Source organism: Trachypithecus francoisi, unplaced genomic scaffold, assembly GCF_009764315.1.
Source record: "Trachypithecus francoisi isolate TF-2019V2 unplaced genomic scaffold, Tfra_2.0 Lachesis_group12, whole genome shotgun sequence".
Classification (NCBI taxonomy): Eukaryota; Metazoa; Chordata; class Mammalia; order Primates; family Cercopithecidae; genus Trachypithecus; species Trachypithecus francoisi.
This window is the reverse complement of record NW_022681457.1, coordinates 713,457-729,367: the sequence shown is the minus strand read 5'-3', so window position 1 is coordinate 729,367 and position 15,911 is coordinate 713,457. Positions and strand designations below refer to the sequence as shown.

General features: G+C 50.1%; 1 pseudogene; it reads left to right on the top strand.

The window, feature by feature from the left end:
* Positions 1 to 8,320: 8,320 nt before the first annotated feature.
* On the top strand, positions 8,321 to 9,007 carry LOC117093775 (annotated as a pseudogene).
* Positions 9,008 to 15,911: the final 6,904 nt, after the last annotated feature.

Here is a 15,911-nt window from a genome sequence, read left to right as displayed (position 1 = left end):
AGGGGCGGGGCGGCTGGTAGCCATGCCCCCGCAGGTGAGCCGGCCACGCCCACCGCCCGCGGGAAGTTCAGCCTCGTGGCTCCGGCCCCGCGGGAATGGCAGAACTTCGCACCCGGAGCTGGTAACCTCCAGGGCACCTCGAATCAGGGTGATTGCAGCGAAGAGGCCTTGGCGAAGCTAAAACCTTGGAAACTTTAGATCCCAGACCGGCGGTTTTCTTGCAGTGCCTGCCGCGGAGCCTTTTCCTTGTTTGCGTCGCCTGCTTCGATCACTCTTCCCATAGATCTCATCGTCTTTAGGTCTCTTCTCAAAGGCCACCTCCTCCGGCAGGCCTTCCCTGATTGCCCCCTTCTAAATGGCACCCTTCCACCAAAACATTACATACTCCTCTTGATTTTGTTCACAAAACTTTTCAGGGCCTAAAATTTTTAAATTTAAATTTATTGAGAGGGAGTCTCGCTCTGTCACCCAGGCTGGAGTGCAGTGGCGCGATCTTGGCTCACTGCAACCTCCGCCTGCCAAGTTCAAGCGATTCTCCCATCTCAGCCTGCCCAGTAGCTGGGACTACAGTTGTCCACCACCACGCCCGTCTACTTTTCATATTTTTAGTAGAGATGGGGTTTCGCCATGTTGGCCCAGGCTCGTCTCGAATTCCTGACCTCAAGTGATCCTCCTGCCTCGGCCTCGCAAAGTGCTGGGATTACAGGTGTGAGCCACGGTCCCCGGCCCCTAAAGTTATTTTATATAACATATATCACATCATTATGTTATATAATATACATTACGTTATTGGTAAGAGAATGTGATATCTAAGAATTGGGCTCGGGGTTCAAATCTGATTCTGGCACTCACTTGCTGTGCAGGCCTTGGGCAAGTAACTTCTCTGTGCCTCAGTTTCCCTAGTCAGTAAAATGGAAATAGTCTAAGGCTTTGAGAATTGAATGTTAACTAATACAGGGACAGTACTTTTTTTTTTTTTTTTTTTTTTTTGAGACACAGTCTTGCTCTATCACCCAGGCTGGAGTACAATGGCGCTATCTTGGCTCACTGCAACCTCCGCCTCCCGGGTTGAAGTCATTCTCCTGTCTCAGCCTCCTGAGTAGCTGGGATTATAGGCACCCACCATCATGCCCAGCTAATTTTTGTATTTTTAGTAGAGATGGGGTTTCACCATGTTAGCCAGGCTGATCGTGAACTCCTGACCTTAGGTGATCCTCCCACCTCGGCCTCCCAAAGTGGTGGGATTACAGGCGTGAGCCACCGCGCCGGGCCAGGACAGTACTTTTATCAGGGCCTCGCACATAGAAAGTACTTAGTAAATACTTGCTACTGACTGTATATTTATCCTCTAGAATGTCAGCTCTGAGGGCAGGGCTCTATATTGTCACCACTGTATCTTCAGCAAGAGCCTGGCGCAAAGTTGGTGCTCAATAAATTGTGACTAAATGAAGGAATCAAGTCCTAGAATAGTAAACTGGCCAAAGCTGGGAGGACACGATTCTAATATAACTTGACGACGGCACAGTGGCTCACACCTGTAATCCCCGCACTTTGGGAGGCCGAGGCTGGTGGATCACTTGATGTCAGGAGTTCGAGACCAGCCTGACCAACATGGTGAAACCATCTCTACTAAAAATACAAAATTAGGGCCGGGCGCGGTGGCTCAAGCCTGTAATCCCAGCACTTTGGGAGGCCGAGACGGGTGAATCACGAGGTCAGGAGATCGAGACCCTCCTGGCTAACACGGTGAAACCTCGTCTCTACTAAAAATACAAAAAACTAGCCGGGCGAGGTGGCGGGCGCCTGTAGTCCCAGCTACTCGGGAGGCTGAGGCAGGAGAATGGCGTAAACCCGGGAGGCGGAGATTGCAGTGAGCTGAGATCCGGCCACTGCACTCCAGCCCGGGCGACAGAGCGAGACTCCGTCTCAAAAAAAAAAAAAAAAAAAAAAATTAGCCGGTACTAAAAAATATAAAATTAGCCGGCCGCGGTAGCACACGCCTGTAATCCCAGCTACTTGGGAGGCTGAGGCAGGCGAATCGCTTGAACCTTACAGGCGGAGGTTGCAGTGAGCCGAGATCACGCCATTGCACTCTAGCCTGGGCAACAAGAGCAAAACTCCATCTCAAAAATACATACATACATACATACATACATACACACACACACACACACTTGATTCCATGCGCGCTGTACCCCTGGTCACTGCACTATGGGATGCCTCCAGCAGAGGGCGCCGCTGGTCTGTGGACCAAACGCCAGACTCAGCATAGATTCGCACTTGCTGGGAATTGTAGCCATCGTGCGCCCTACTTCCCTATTGTATGAGCCCCAGTGCTGATGCTTCCTCCTCCAGGAAGCCCTTTCTTACCTCCCAGGTTTCCAGCCTCTTAGGCTCCCATGTCCAGCTCTGCCAACTCTGGGTCATCAGTATTGGGGTACAGGCCGTCCCATATTAGACTATGAGCCCCAAGAAGGGAAGAGGTGGCCAGGGTCCATGTCAGTCTCCACTGTGTCCCCAGTGCCACCCAGCAAAGGTCCAACACAGACAAGGCATTCGGGAGAATGGGTGCTGATTGAATCATGGAAATAAAAATTCGAACTCATATCCTAACTACTCCAGCTTTTTTTTTTTTTTTTTTTTTAAGACAGAGTCTCGCTTTGTTGTCCAGGCTGGAGTGCAGTGGCACAATCTTGGCTCACCGTGTAACCTCTGCCTCCCAGGTTCAAGCGATTCTCCCACCCCAGCCTGCCAAGTAGCTGGGATTACAGGCATTCGCCATCATGCCTGGCTAATTTTTGTATTTTTGTAGAGATGGGGTTACCCCATGTTAGCCAGGCTGGTCTTGAACTCTTGACCTCAGGTGATCCACCCACTTCAACCTCCCAGAGTGCTGGGATTCCAGGCATGAGCCACCACACCCAGGCTACTCCAGCTTTTTTTAAAGAGAGGCATCACTCTGTCACCCAGGCTGGAGTGCAGTGGCAAAGTCATAGCTCACTGCAGCCTCGATTTCCCAGGTTCAGGCAATGCTCTCTCCTCAGCCTCCCAAGTCCCAGGTAGCTGGGACTACAAATGCACCACCATGCCCAGCTAATTTTTGTTATTTTTGGTAAAGATGGGGGGGGGGTCTCCCTTTGTTGCCCAGGCTGGTCTTGAACTTTTGACCTCAAGCGATCCTCCTGTCTTGGCCTCCCAAAGTCCTGGGATTACAGGCATGAGCCACTGCGCCAAGCTCCAGCTCGCTCTTTCCTTCCTTCCTTTCTTTCTCTTTCTTCTTTTCTTTTTTTTTTTTTTAAGACAGCATCTCGCTGGACACGGTGGCTCATGCCTGTAATCCCAGCACTTTGGGAGCCCGAGGCGGGTGGATCACCCGAGGTCAGGAGTTCAAGACCAGCCTGACCAATATGATGAAACTCCATCTCTACTTAAAATACAAAAATTAGCCGAGCATGGTGGCATGTGCCTGTAATCCCAGCTCATCAGGAGGCTGAGACAGAAGAATCTCTTGAACCGGGGAGGCGGAGGTTGCAGTGAGCTGAGATCGCACCATTGCACTCCAACCTGGGCAACAAGAGTGAAACCTCCGTCTCAAAAAAAAAAAAAAAAAAAAGACAGCATTTATCTCTCTCTGTCACCCAGGCTGGAGTGCAATGGCGTGATTTTGGCTCACTGAAACCTCCATCTCCCGGGTTCAAGAAATTCTCCTGCCTCAGCCTCTAAAGTAGCTTACAGGGATTACAGATGTGTGCCACCATGCCCAGCTAATTTTTGTATTTTTAGTAGAGACGGGGTTTCGCCATGTTGGCCAGGCTGGTCTCGAACTCCTGACCTCAGGTGATCCACCTGCCTCGGCCTCCCAAAGTGCTAGCTCCAGCTATTTCTACAGCACAGGATTGAGGGACAGCAAAGCTCTTCCCCCTGCCCCCCCATTTTTTTGGCCTCAGGACACTGGACATTGGATCTGGATCTGCCAGATGCTTACCACAAGGCAGTGCAGGGACTGGAGCCAGGCAGCCCAGATATGAATCTCTGCTGGGTAATTTGCTAGCTGTGTGAACCTCTGAGCCAAGAAGCAACCTCTGGACCTCAGATTTCTGGTCTGTCGAACAGGACTCACAGGGTACCCTATTTTGAGGCTGTGGCGAGGATTAATGTATAATCCCTCAGAAAAAGCTTAGAACAGGGTAGCACCCGGTAAATACTGTGTGTTGGGGGAGGGCAGGGGATGAAGGCCAGGAGGGAGCCAGGCAGATCTAGGTTTAAATCCTGGCCCTGCCATTTCTGTTCCATGTAAACTGGGAGAACAATGATCTCTGGCTGAGCCTCTGTTTCCTCATCTGTAAAACAGGGATGATCACACTCATCACACAGCGTTGCGGTGAGGATTAAATGAGATAAAGATTGAAAGAAGAAGAAAGTGTAAACTAAGGAAAACCTTTCCTGTTTTTTGTTTTGCGTTTTTTTTTTTTTTTTTTTTTTTTTTTTGAGAGGGAGTCTTGCTCTTTCGCCCCATCTGGAATGCAGTGGCGCGATCTCGGCTCACTGCAACCTCTGCCTCCCAGGTTCAAATGATTCTCCTGCCTCAGCCTCCCGAGTAGCTGGGACTACAGGTGCCTGCCACCACGCCCAGCTAATTTTTTATATTTTTAATAGAGATGGGGTTTCACCGTGTTAGCCAGGATGGGCTTGATCTCCTGACCTTGTGATCCGCCTGCCTTGGCCTCCCAAAGTGCCACCACACCTGGCCAGGAAAACCTTCCTTTAGGCCAGCCCTATTCCAAGTACTTTTGCACTACACCAACGACAGCTGATGTTTGAGTTCTTACCCCAGAATGACCCTGTGCCAACTCCTATGTGCAAATTGTTAATACTCACACCAGCTGCCATGATTTGCTCCATTCCACAGGTGAAAAAAAATGAGGCACAGAGAGGCTGAGTAACTTGTCTAAGGTCACACAGCCAAGGAGTAGCAGAGCCCCAGAATCTTTGTAGCTAACCCCTCAAGGTAGGCAATATTACCAGCCCCACCTAAAAATGAGGGAACTGGCTGGATGTGGTGACTCATACCTGTAATCCCAGTGCTTCAGGAGGCAGAGGCAGGAGGATTACTTGAGCCTAGAAGTTTGAGACCAACTTGGGCAACATAGGGCAAACCTGTCTCTACAAAAAAAAAAAAAAAAAAAATTATTTTATTTGTTTGTTTGTTTATTTATTTATTTTGAGATGGAGTCTTACTCTGTTGCCCAGGCTGGAGTGCAGTGGTGTAATCTTGGCTCACTGTAACCTCCGTGTCCTGAGTTAAAGCAATTCTACCTCAGCCGCCTGAGTAGCTAGGATTATAGGAAGCACACCTGGCTAATTTTTTTTGTATTTTTAGTAGACACGGGGGTTTTACCATGTTGGCCAGGCTGGTCTCAAACTCCTGACCTCAGGTGATCCGCCGGCCTCGGCCTCCCAAAGTGCTGGGATTACAGGTATGAGCCACCGCGCCTGACAAAGAAAAAAAAAATTTTTTTAATTAGCCACACATGATGTTTCACACGTGGTCTTAGCTACTCAGGAGGCTGAAGCAGAGGGACTGCTTGAGTCCAGGAGTCTGAGGCTACAGTGAGCTATGATCATACCAAAGCACTCCAGCCTGGGTGACAGAATGAGCGCCTATCTCAAAAAAAAAAAAAAAAGGAAAGGAAACTGAGGCTCAGAGAGGAGAAACTGCTTGCATATCCAACATGGCATTCAACAAATACTCCACCCTATCCCTTAAGGCCTTAGTTTTCCATGTCAGGAAAATGGGTACATAGGGCAGGAGCTTTTCTATTTTCACCTTCTGGCCATAATTTTTTAATTTAAAAATAATGGCCGGGAGCAATGGCTCACACATGTCATCCCAGCACTTTGGCAGGCTGAGGCAGGTGGATCACTTGAGGTCGGGAGTTTGAGACCAGCCCGGCCAACATGGTGAAACCCTGTCTCTACTAAAAACACACACAAAAAATTAGCCAGGTGTGGTGGCGCCTGCTAGTAGTCCCAGCTACTCAGGAGGCTGAGGCAGGAGAATCGCTTGAACCCGGGAGGCGGAGGTTCCAGTGAGCTTAGATCGCACCACTCCACTCCAGCTTGGGCGACAGAGTGAGACTCCATCTCAAAAAAAAAAAAAAAAAAAGAGGAATGTAGTTAGAAAAAACATTCATAGAGAATAAAAGACTGTAGAGTGAAAGTAGGCGTTATCTCACCCTGATCCCGGGACTCCCTTCCCGCAAGCAAACCTGATGACCGTTTCCAATATCCTTCCAGAGATATTCCATGAATATGGATTGCGTGTGGATGTACCAGTGTGTGGGCCCATTTAAGAAAAGCACACCGGCCGGGCGCGGTGGCTCACGCCTGTAATCCCAGCACTTTGGGAGGCCGAGACGGGCGGATCCCGAGGTCAGCAGATCCAGACCATCCTGGCTAACACGGTGAAACCCCGTCTCTACTAAAAAAACATACAAAAAGCTAGCCGGGCGAGGTGGCGGGCGCCTGTAGTCCCAGCTACTCAGAAGGCTGAGGCAAGAGAATGGCGTAAACCCGGGAGGCGGAGCTTGCAGTGAGCCGAGATCGCACCACTGCACTCCAGCCTGGGCTGGGCGATAGAGCGAGACTTCGTCTCAAAAAAAAAGAAAAGAAAAGAAAAGAAAAGCACACCTGCCAGGCGCGGTGGCTCACGCCTGTAATCCCAGCACTTTGGGAGGCCGAGGCAGGCAGATCACAAGGTCAGGAGTTCAAGACCACGGTGAAACCCCATCTCCACTAAAAATACAAAAAAAAAAAAAAAAAAATTAGCCGGGCGTGGTGGCGGGCGCCTGTAGTCCAGCTACTCGGGAGGCTGAGGCAGGAGAATGGCGTGAACCCGGAGGCGGAGCTTGCAGTGAGCCGAGATCGCACCACTGCACTCCAGCCTGGGCTGGGCGATAGAGCGAGACTTCGTCTCAAAAAAAAAGAAAAGAAAAGAAAAGAAAAGCACACCTGCCAGGCGCGGTGGCTCACGCCTGTAATCCCAGCACTTTGGGAGGCCGAGGCAGGCAGATCACAAGGTCAGGAGTTCAAGACCACGGTGAAACCCCATCTCCACTAAAAATACAAAAAAAAAAAAAAAAAAAATTAGCCGGGCGTGGTGGCGGGCGCCTGTAGTCCAGCTACTCGGGAGGCTGAGGCAGGAGAATGGCGTGAACCCGGGAGGCGGAGCTTGCAGTGAGCCGAGCTGGCTCCACTGCACTCCAGCCTGGGCGTCAGAGCAAGACTCCGTCTCAAAAAAAAAGAAAAGAAAAGCACATCTGATATCCTTACCTGTGGAGGACAAAATGACAGGCCTTGATTTTGGATGTGACCATGTGACTTGCTTTGGCCAATAGCAGAGGGGCATAAGTGACAGTCGTGTCAGTTCTGAGCTTAGGCCTCAAGAGACCCTGAACATTTCTTTCTGCATCTCAGCATGGCCATGAGAAGGGCTTCCCCTGAGAGGTTCCTCTCCCCTCAGCCTGCGCTCCACAAGGTTCCCATATGAAACAGAGCTTCCCATTTGAGCCCAGCCGGCATTGGCCAACACTCAGCCAACCGCACATCCATTTTAGAGCCATTGACCAGGCATGGTGGCTCGCATCTCTAATCCCAGCACTTTGAGAGGCCAAGGCAGGAGGATTGCTTGAGACCAGGAGTTTGAGACCAGCCTGGGCAATACAGCAAGATCCCCATCTCTACAAAAAAAAAAAAAATTTAAAATGAGCCAAGTGTGATGACGCACACCTGTAGTTCTACCTACTTTGGAGACTGAGGTGGGAGCCCCAGAGGTCAAGGCTGCAGTGAGCTATGATGGCACCACTGAATTCCAGCCTGGGTGAAAAAGAGTGGGGCAAGAGGTGAGAACCTCTCTCCAAAATAAAAACATACCAAAATAAAATGTAAAAAATCATAAACCAAAAATAAAATGTTAAAAAAAAAAAAAAAAAAAAAGCCAGTCACAGTGGCTCATTCCTGTAATCCTGGCACTTTGGGAGAACGAGGTGGGTGGATCACCTGAGGTCAGGAGTTTGAGACCAGCTTGGCCAACATGGTGAAAACCTGTCTCTACTAAAAATACAAAAAGTAGCCAGGTATGGTGGCAGGCGCCTGTAATCCCAGCTACTTGGGAGGCTGAGGCTGAAGAATTGCTTGAATCGGGGAGGCGGAGGTTGCAGTGAGCTGAGATCACGTCATTGCACTCCAGCCTGGGCAACAAGGGTGAAATTCCCTCTCAAAGAAAAAAAAAATTACTTTTTTTTTTTCCCCGGTTGCAGCGCCACGTGGTGAGGGTCTCTAGTTCACGCTTGCAGCCATGCGGTCCAAGGGCCTACTGCAGTGTGTGCAGGTCTTGGGTCGCAAGAAGACAGCCACAGCTGTGGCGGGCTGCAAACGCGGCAATGGCCTCATCAAGGTGAACAGGCAGCTCCTGGAGATGACGGAGCCGCGCACATTACCATAGAAGCTGCTGGAGCCAGTTCTGCTTCTCGGCAAGGAGCGATTTGCTGGTGTGGACATCCACGTCCATGTGAAGGGTGGTGGTCACGTGGCCTAGATTTATGCTCTCCATCAGTCCGTCTCCAAAGCCCTGGTGGCCTATTACCAGAAATATGTGGATGAGGCTTCCAAGAAGGGGATCAAAGACATCCTCATCCAGTACGACCAGACCCTGCTGGTAGCTGATCCCTGTCGCTGTGAGTCCAAAAAGTTTGGAGGCCCTGGTGCCCATGCTCGTTACCAGAAATCCTACCGATAAGCCCATCATAACGATCAAAATTCACCTGTATAATGAAGTTTTTGAGGGATTTTAAAATTTCAAGAAAAAAAAAAATTAGCTGGGCATGGTGGTGCACACCTGTAACCCAGCTACTTCAGAGCCTGAGGCAGGAGAATTGCTTGAACCTGGGAGGTAAAGTTGCAGTGCGCCAAGATCGCCTCACCGCACTCCGGCCTGCGTCTCAGAGTGAGAGTCAAAAAAATAAAAAATAAAATAAAAAATAAAAGCTATTGCATTTTGGGGTACTGTGTTTCACTAAAAAGAAAGAAAGAAAAAAGAACAAAGCAACAAAAGACAAAGCAGAGATTTATCCAAGACAATTCACAGAGTGGGAGAGGGCTTGAGCGCCTCCCCAATTAGGGTTCTTTCTGAGACGGAGTCTTGCTGTGTTGCCCAGGCTGGAGTGCAGTGACACAATCTCAGCTCACTGCAACCTCTGCCTCCCGCATTCACGTGATTCTCCTACCTCAGCCTCCTGAGTAGCTGGGACTCCTAGCACAAGCCACCAAGGACGTGCCACCAGGGACGCACCACCATGCCCGGCTAATTACCGTACTTTTAGTAGAGACGGGGTTTCACCATGTTGGCTAGACTGATCTGAAACTCCAGATCCCAAGCGATTTGACCGCCTTGGCCTCCCAAAGTACTGGGATTACAGGCGAGCCACTGCACCAGGCCTGCCAGTTAGGGTTTTTATTAAGCTAAAAAGGACTCAGCAACACCCCTAGGTGCCCTTCAGAGGCCTCCAATTGGTTACACGCTATGAAGGACTGGCTCACGACCAATCAGAGCCCAAGTGGAGACCTGGCTCGCAGTCAATCAGAGGCTGGAGTGGCTTATTATCATGGAAGGGAGGATATAGCCTGTATGAACCTGTGGCTCTCCTGACTATATCAACTGGCTGCACCTGCTATTCTGTTGCTTATGCAAACTGGCGGTACCTGATGAACTCCCAGTTACCCTAATTACCTATTCTCCTGCCATATCAGCACTTTGGGAGGCTAAGCCTGGAGCACTGGAATTGGAGGCCGTAGGCTCATTTGAGGCTGGGTGTTCAAGATCAGCCTGGGCAACATAGCAAGACCCACCCCATCTGTACCAAAAAAAAAGAGAAAGAAAGAAAGAAAAAAAGGAATCTCAAGAGACAGAAAGTTGAGCAAAAGAAATCACACAAATGGGCTGGGCACAGTCACTCACGCCTGTAATCCCAGCACTTTGCGGGCTGAGGCGGGCAGATCACGAGGTCGGTAGTTCGAGACCAGCCTGACCAAAATGGTGAAACCGCTACTAAAAATACAAAAATTAGCCGGGTGTGGTGGCATGCATCTGTAGTCTAGCTACTCAGAAGGCTGAGGCAGGAGAATCGCTTGAACCCAGGAAGCGGAGGGTTGCAGTGAACCGAGATCAGGCCACTGCACTCCAGCCTGGGTAACAGGTCGAGACTCTGCCTCAAAAAAAAAAAAAAAAAAAAAGAAATCAGACAAATGAACAGACATCCTGTATGATTTTATTTATACGAAGTTCAACAAACAGGCAAAGCTAATCTATGGTGTAAAAAGCCAGGAGAATGGTTTTATTTACTTTCTTTTTCCTTTTCTTTTGTTTTTTTTGAGATGCTCAGTCGCCCAGGCTGGAGTACAGTGGTGTGATCTCAGCTCACTGCAACCTCCACCGCCAGGTTCAAGCGATTCTCCTGCTTCAGCCTCCGAGCAGCTGGGATTACAGGCACGTGCCACCAATCCCGGCTAACTTTTGTATTTTTAGTAGAGACGGGGTTTCACCATGTTGGCCAGGCTGGTCTCGAACGCCTGACCTCAGGTGATCCACCCACCTCGGCCTCCCAAAATGCTGGGATTACAGGCGTGAGCCACTGCACCCGGCCTTTTTTTTTTTTTTTGAGACAGAGTTTCAATCTTGTTGCCCAGGCTGGAATGCAATGGCTCCATTTTGGCTCACTGCAACCTCCGCCTCCTGGGTTCAAGCAGTTCTCTGCCTCAGCCTCCCGAGTAGCTGAGATTACAGGCATCCACCACCACACCTGGCTAATTTTTTTGTATTTTTAGTAGAGATGGGGTTTCACCATCTTGGCCAGGTTGGTCTTGAACTCCTGACCTCATGATACACCCACCTTGGCCTCCAAAAGTGCTGGGATAATGGGAAGGGAAGGAAAGGGAAGGGGAAGGGAAGAGGGAGGGGAGGGAAGGGGGAAATTATGCCTCAATAAAAAGAGTAAATTTGGCCGGGCATGGTGGCTCACACCTGTAATCCCAACACTTTGGGAGGCTGAGGCGGCCGGATCACGAGGTCAGGAGTTCGAGACCAACCTGGCCAACATGGTGAAACCCTGTCTCTACTAATAATACAAAAATTAGCCAGGCATGGTGGCACATGCCTGTAATCCCAGCTACTCGGGAGGCTGAGGCAGGAGAATCGCTTGAACCTGTGAGGTGGAGGTTGCGGTGAGCTGAAATCGCGCCATTGCACTCCAGCCTGGGCAACAAGAGCGAAACTCCATCTCAAAAAAAAAAAAGTAAATTTGAGAAAATAAAATATGAATAAGTGTGAATATCCATACACTCCAAATATAACACTTCCAATAAAAAGAATACATTTGAAACGATAATAGAACATAAAAACAGGACAGGTATGTGCCGGGCGCGGTGGCTCAAGCCTGTAATCCCAGCACTTTGGGAGGCCGAGGCGGGCGGATCACGAGGTCAGGAGATCGAGACCATCCAGGCTAACACAGTGAAACCCTGTCTACTACAAACACACAAAACATTTAGCCGGGTGTGGTGGCAGGCGCCTGTAGTTCCAACTACTTGGGAGGCTGAGGCAGGAGAATGGCATGAACCCGGAAGGCGGAGCTTGCAGTGAGCCGAGATCACGTTATTGCACTCCACCCTGGGTGACAGAGGGAGACTCCAGCTCAAAAACAAAAAATACAAAAACAAACAAAAACCAGGCCAGGTGGTATGGTGGCTCACACCTGCAATCCCTGCACTTTGGGAGGCTGAGGCAGGAGAATTGCTTGAGGTCAGGAGTTCAAGACCAGGCTGGGCAACATAGCAAGACTGTGTCTTTACAAAAGATACAAAAATTAGCCGGGCGTGGTGGCACGCATGTGCGGTCCCAGCTACTGAGAAGGCTGAGGTGGGAGGATCGTTGAGCTCAGGAGATAGAGGCTGCAATGAGGCAGGATCACACCACTGCATTCCAGCCTGGGAGACAGAGTGAGATCCTGTCTCTAAACAAACAAACAACATAAAGAAAAAAACAAAAATGGTTAAAACAAAACAAAAAAACAACCTGGGATAAAGCTAAAGCAGCACCTACAGGGAAATGTATAGCTAATTTGATAAAATTGATTGATCTGGGGCCGGGTGCAGTGGCTCATGCCTGTAATCCCAGCACTTTGGGAGGCTGAGATGGACGATCAGTTGAGGCCAGGAGTTCAAGACTAGCTTGGCCAACATGGTGAAACCCCATCTCCATTAAAAATACGAAAATTGGCCGGGCGCAGTGGCTCACGCCTGTAATCCCAGCACTTTGGGAGGCTAAGGCGGGCGGATCACAAGGTCAGGAGATGGAGACCATCCTGGCTAACACCGTGAAACCCCGTCTCTACTAAAAATACAAAAACTTAGCCGGGCCTGGTGGCGGGCTCCTGTAGTCCCAGCTACTCGGGAGGCTGAGGCAGGAGAATGGCGTGAACCCGGGAGGCAGAGGTTGCAGTGAGCCGAGTTCGCGCCACTGCACTACAGCCTGGATGACAGAGCAAGACTTCGTCTCAAAATAAATACATAAATCAATCGGCCGTGCGCAGTGGCTCACGCCTGTAATCCCAGCACTTTGGGAGACCGAGGCGGGCAAATCACAAGGTCAGGAGATCGAGCCCATCCTGGCTAATATGGTGAAACCCTGTCTCTACTAAAAATACAAAAAAAAAAAAAAAATAGCTGGGCGTGGTGGCAGGCACCTGTATTTCCAGCTACTCGGGAGGCTAAGGCAGGAGAATGGCATGAACCTTGGAGGCCGAGCTTGCAGTGAGCCGAGATGGCACCACTACCCTCCAGCCTGGGTGACAGAGCTAGACTCTGTCTCAAAACAAACAACAACAACAAAAAATTCAAACCTTCCCACAGGGTGTGGCTGGGCTGTGCCACCCAAAATGTGTGTGGCATGGATCCAGTCTCTTCCCTGCTTATGACCCTCAGTGTCTCTGGTCAATCTCACAGTGGGATGATGATGATGATTTTTTCCATTTAATATTTTAAAAAATTATTCTAAAAAAATTTTTGGCCGGGCGCGGTGGCTCAAGCCTGTAATCCCAGCACTTTGGGAGGCCGAGGCGGGCGGATCACGAGGTCAGGAGATCGAGACCATCCTGGCTAACACGGTGAAACCCCGTCTCTACTAAAAAGTACAAAAAACTAGCCGGGCGAGGTGGCGGGCGCCTGTAGTCCCAGCTACTGGGGAGGCTGAGGCAGGAGAATGGCGTGAACCCAGGAGGCGGAGCTTGCAGTGAGCTGAGATCCGGCCACTGCACTCCAGCTTGGGAGACAGAGCGAGACTCCGTCTCAAAAAAAAAAAAAAAAATTTGTGGGTATTTAGTAGGTGTGTATATTTACGGGGTACATGAAGTGTTTTGATCCAGGCATGTGACTTGTAATAATCACATCATGGAGAATGGAGTATCCATCTTCTCATGCATTTATCCTTTGTATTACAAACAATCCAATTATACTCCTTTCGTTATTTTATTTTAATTAATTAATTTTTGCATGCGTGAGACAGGGTCTCACTCTCTTGCCCAGGTTGGAGTGTAGCAGTGGCTCGATCACAGCTCACTGCACCCTCAACTACCTAGGTTCGAGCAATCCTCCTACTTCAGCCTCCTGAGTAGCTGGGACCACAGGTGCACTCCACTACTCCCAGCTAATTTTTGTAGTTTTTTGTATTTTTTGCAGAGACGGGGTTTAGCTATGTTGCCAAGGCTGGTCTCAAACTCCTAGGCTCAAGGAAACCTTCCTCCTTGGCTTCCCAAAGTGCTGGGATTACAGGTGTGAGCCACCGCACCTGGCCTATTACCCTTCCCAGCCCCTGGTGTCCATCTTTCTGCTCTGTCTCCCTGAGTTCAATTGTTTCAATTTTATTTTATTTATTTTATCTTGTTTTTGACAGAGTCTTACTCTGTCACCAAGGCTGGAATGCAGCGGCACGATCACAGCTCACTGCAGCCTGACTTCCCCAGGCTCAAGTGATCCTCCCTTCTCAGCCTCCTGAGTAGCTGCAACTACAAGATGTGTACCACCATATCCAACTAATTTTTGTATTTTTAGTAGAGACAGGGTTTCATCATGTTGGCCAGGCTGGTCTTGAACTCCTGAGCTCAAGCAATCCTCCTGCCTCAGCCTCCTTGTTTTGATTTTTAGATCCCACAAATACAGCTGGGCACAGTGGCTCAAGCCTATAATCCCAGCACTTTGGGAGGCCGAGACGGGCAGATCACGAGGTCGGGAGATCGAGACCATCCTGGCTAACTCGGTGAAACCCCGTCTCTACTAAAAATACAAAAAACTAGCCGGGCAAGGTGGCGGGCGCCTGTAGTCCCAGCTACTCGGGAGGCTGAGGCAGGAGAATGGCGTGAACCCGGGAGGTGGAACTTGCAGTGAGCCGAGATCCGGCCACTGCACTCCAGCCTGGGTGACAGAATGAGACTCCGTCTCAAAAAAAAAAAAAAAAAGATCCCACAAATAACATGTGATGTTTGTCTTTCTATGCCTGGTTCATTGAACAATTTCTTTTTCTTTCTTTCTTTTTTTTTTAGTGCAATGGCACCATCTCAGCTCACTGCAACCTCTGCCTCCTAGGTTCAAGCAATTCTTATGCCTCAGCCTCCCAACTAGCTGGGATTACAGGCATGTGCCACCACACCCGGCTAACTTTTGTATTTTTAGTAGAGATGGGGTTTCACCATGTTGGCCAGGCTGGTCTTGAACTCTCGGCCTCAAGTGATCCGCCCTCCTCTGCCTCTGCCTCCCAAAGTACTGGGAGTACGGGCCTGAGCCCGGCCCATCTAACATTATCGCTGTCAATCACAATGGGATTAAAACTCCTCCCACAGCCCCTAGGGCACGATGGGTCTCCTCCTGGCCCCCCTCCAACCTCATCTTCTTCCTCCCACTCTCTCCTTGGCCCCATCTGCTCCACCCCCCTGGCCTCCTTCCTGTCTGTCCTCAGATGAGTCCAGCCATTCTCACCTCAGCGCCTTTGCACCTGCTGTTCCCCCTAGATCCACACACTGCTGGCTCCCTGCTCTCCTTCAGGTCTCTGCTCAGATGTCACCTTCCCAAAGAGGCCTGCCTCAACCTCCCCTGCTGCTGTGCTCTTCCCTCATCTGTGACCCTCTTGAAATATCACCTCCAGGAAGGTAGGGGTTTTGTGTTTTGTTGTAGCCTCAGGAAGTGCCTGATAGATTATTGTTTTTTTTTTTTTTTTTTTTTTTTTGAGACGGAGTCTCGCTCTGTCGCCCAGGCTGGAGTGCAGTGGCCGGATCTCAGCTCACTGCAAGCTCCGCTTCCTGGGTTCACGCCATTCTCCTGCCTCAGTCTCCTGAGTAGCTGGGACTACAGGCGCCGCCACCTCGCCCGGCTAGTTTTTTGTATTTTTAGTAGAGACGGGGTTTCACCGTGTTAGCCAGGATGGTCTCGATCTCCTGACCTCGTGATCAGCCCGTCTCGGCCTCCCAAAGTGCTGGGATTACAGTCTTGAGCCACCGCGCCCGGCCAGATTATTGTTTTAAGACCAGTTCCACTTAGTTTTCTGGGCCTCAGTTTCCATAACCATGAAGGAGACCCTTGCCGATCTGAGCTTGCTGGGAAAGGGCTGGGCCCCGGGTAAACATTTCTAAAGCACCCCTCTCCCCTCCTCCCTCAGATCAGGAGCCTGGGGGAGAGGCAGAGAGGCTCCCTTTCTCTAAGCCAGTCCTCACCTGCCTAAGAAGATACAAAGGAGACCCAGGAGGCCCTGGGAGAGGGAGGAACCCAGAAGGAAGGGACATTCTTTTCTTCACAATTCTGGGAGCTCCCTG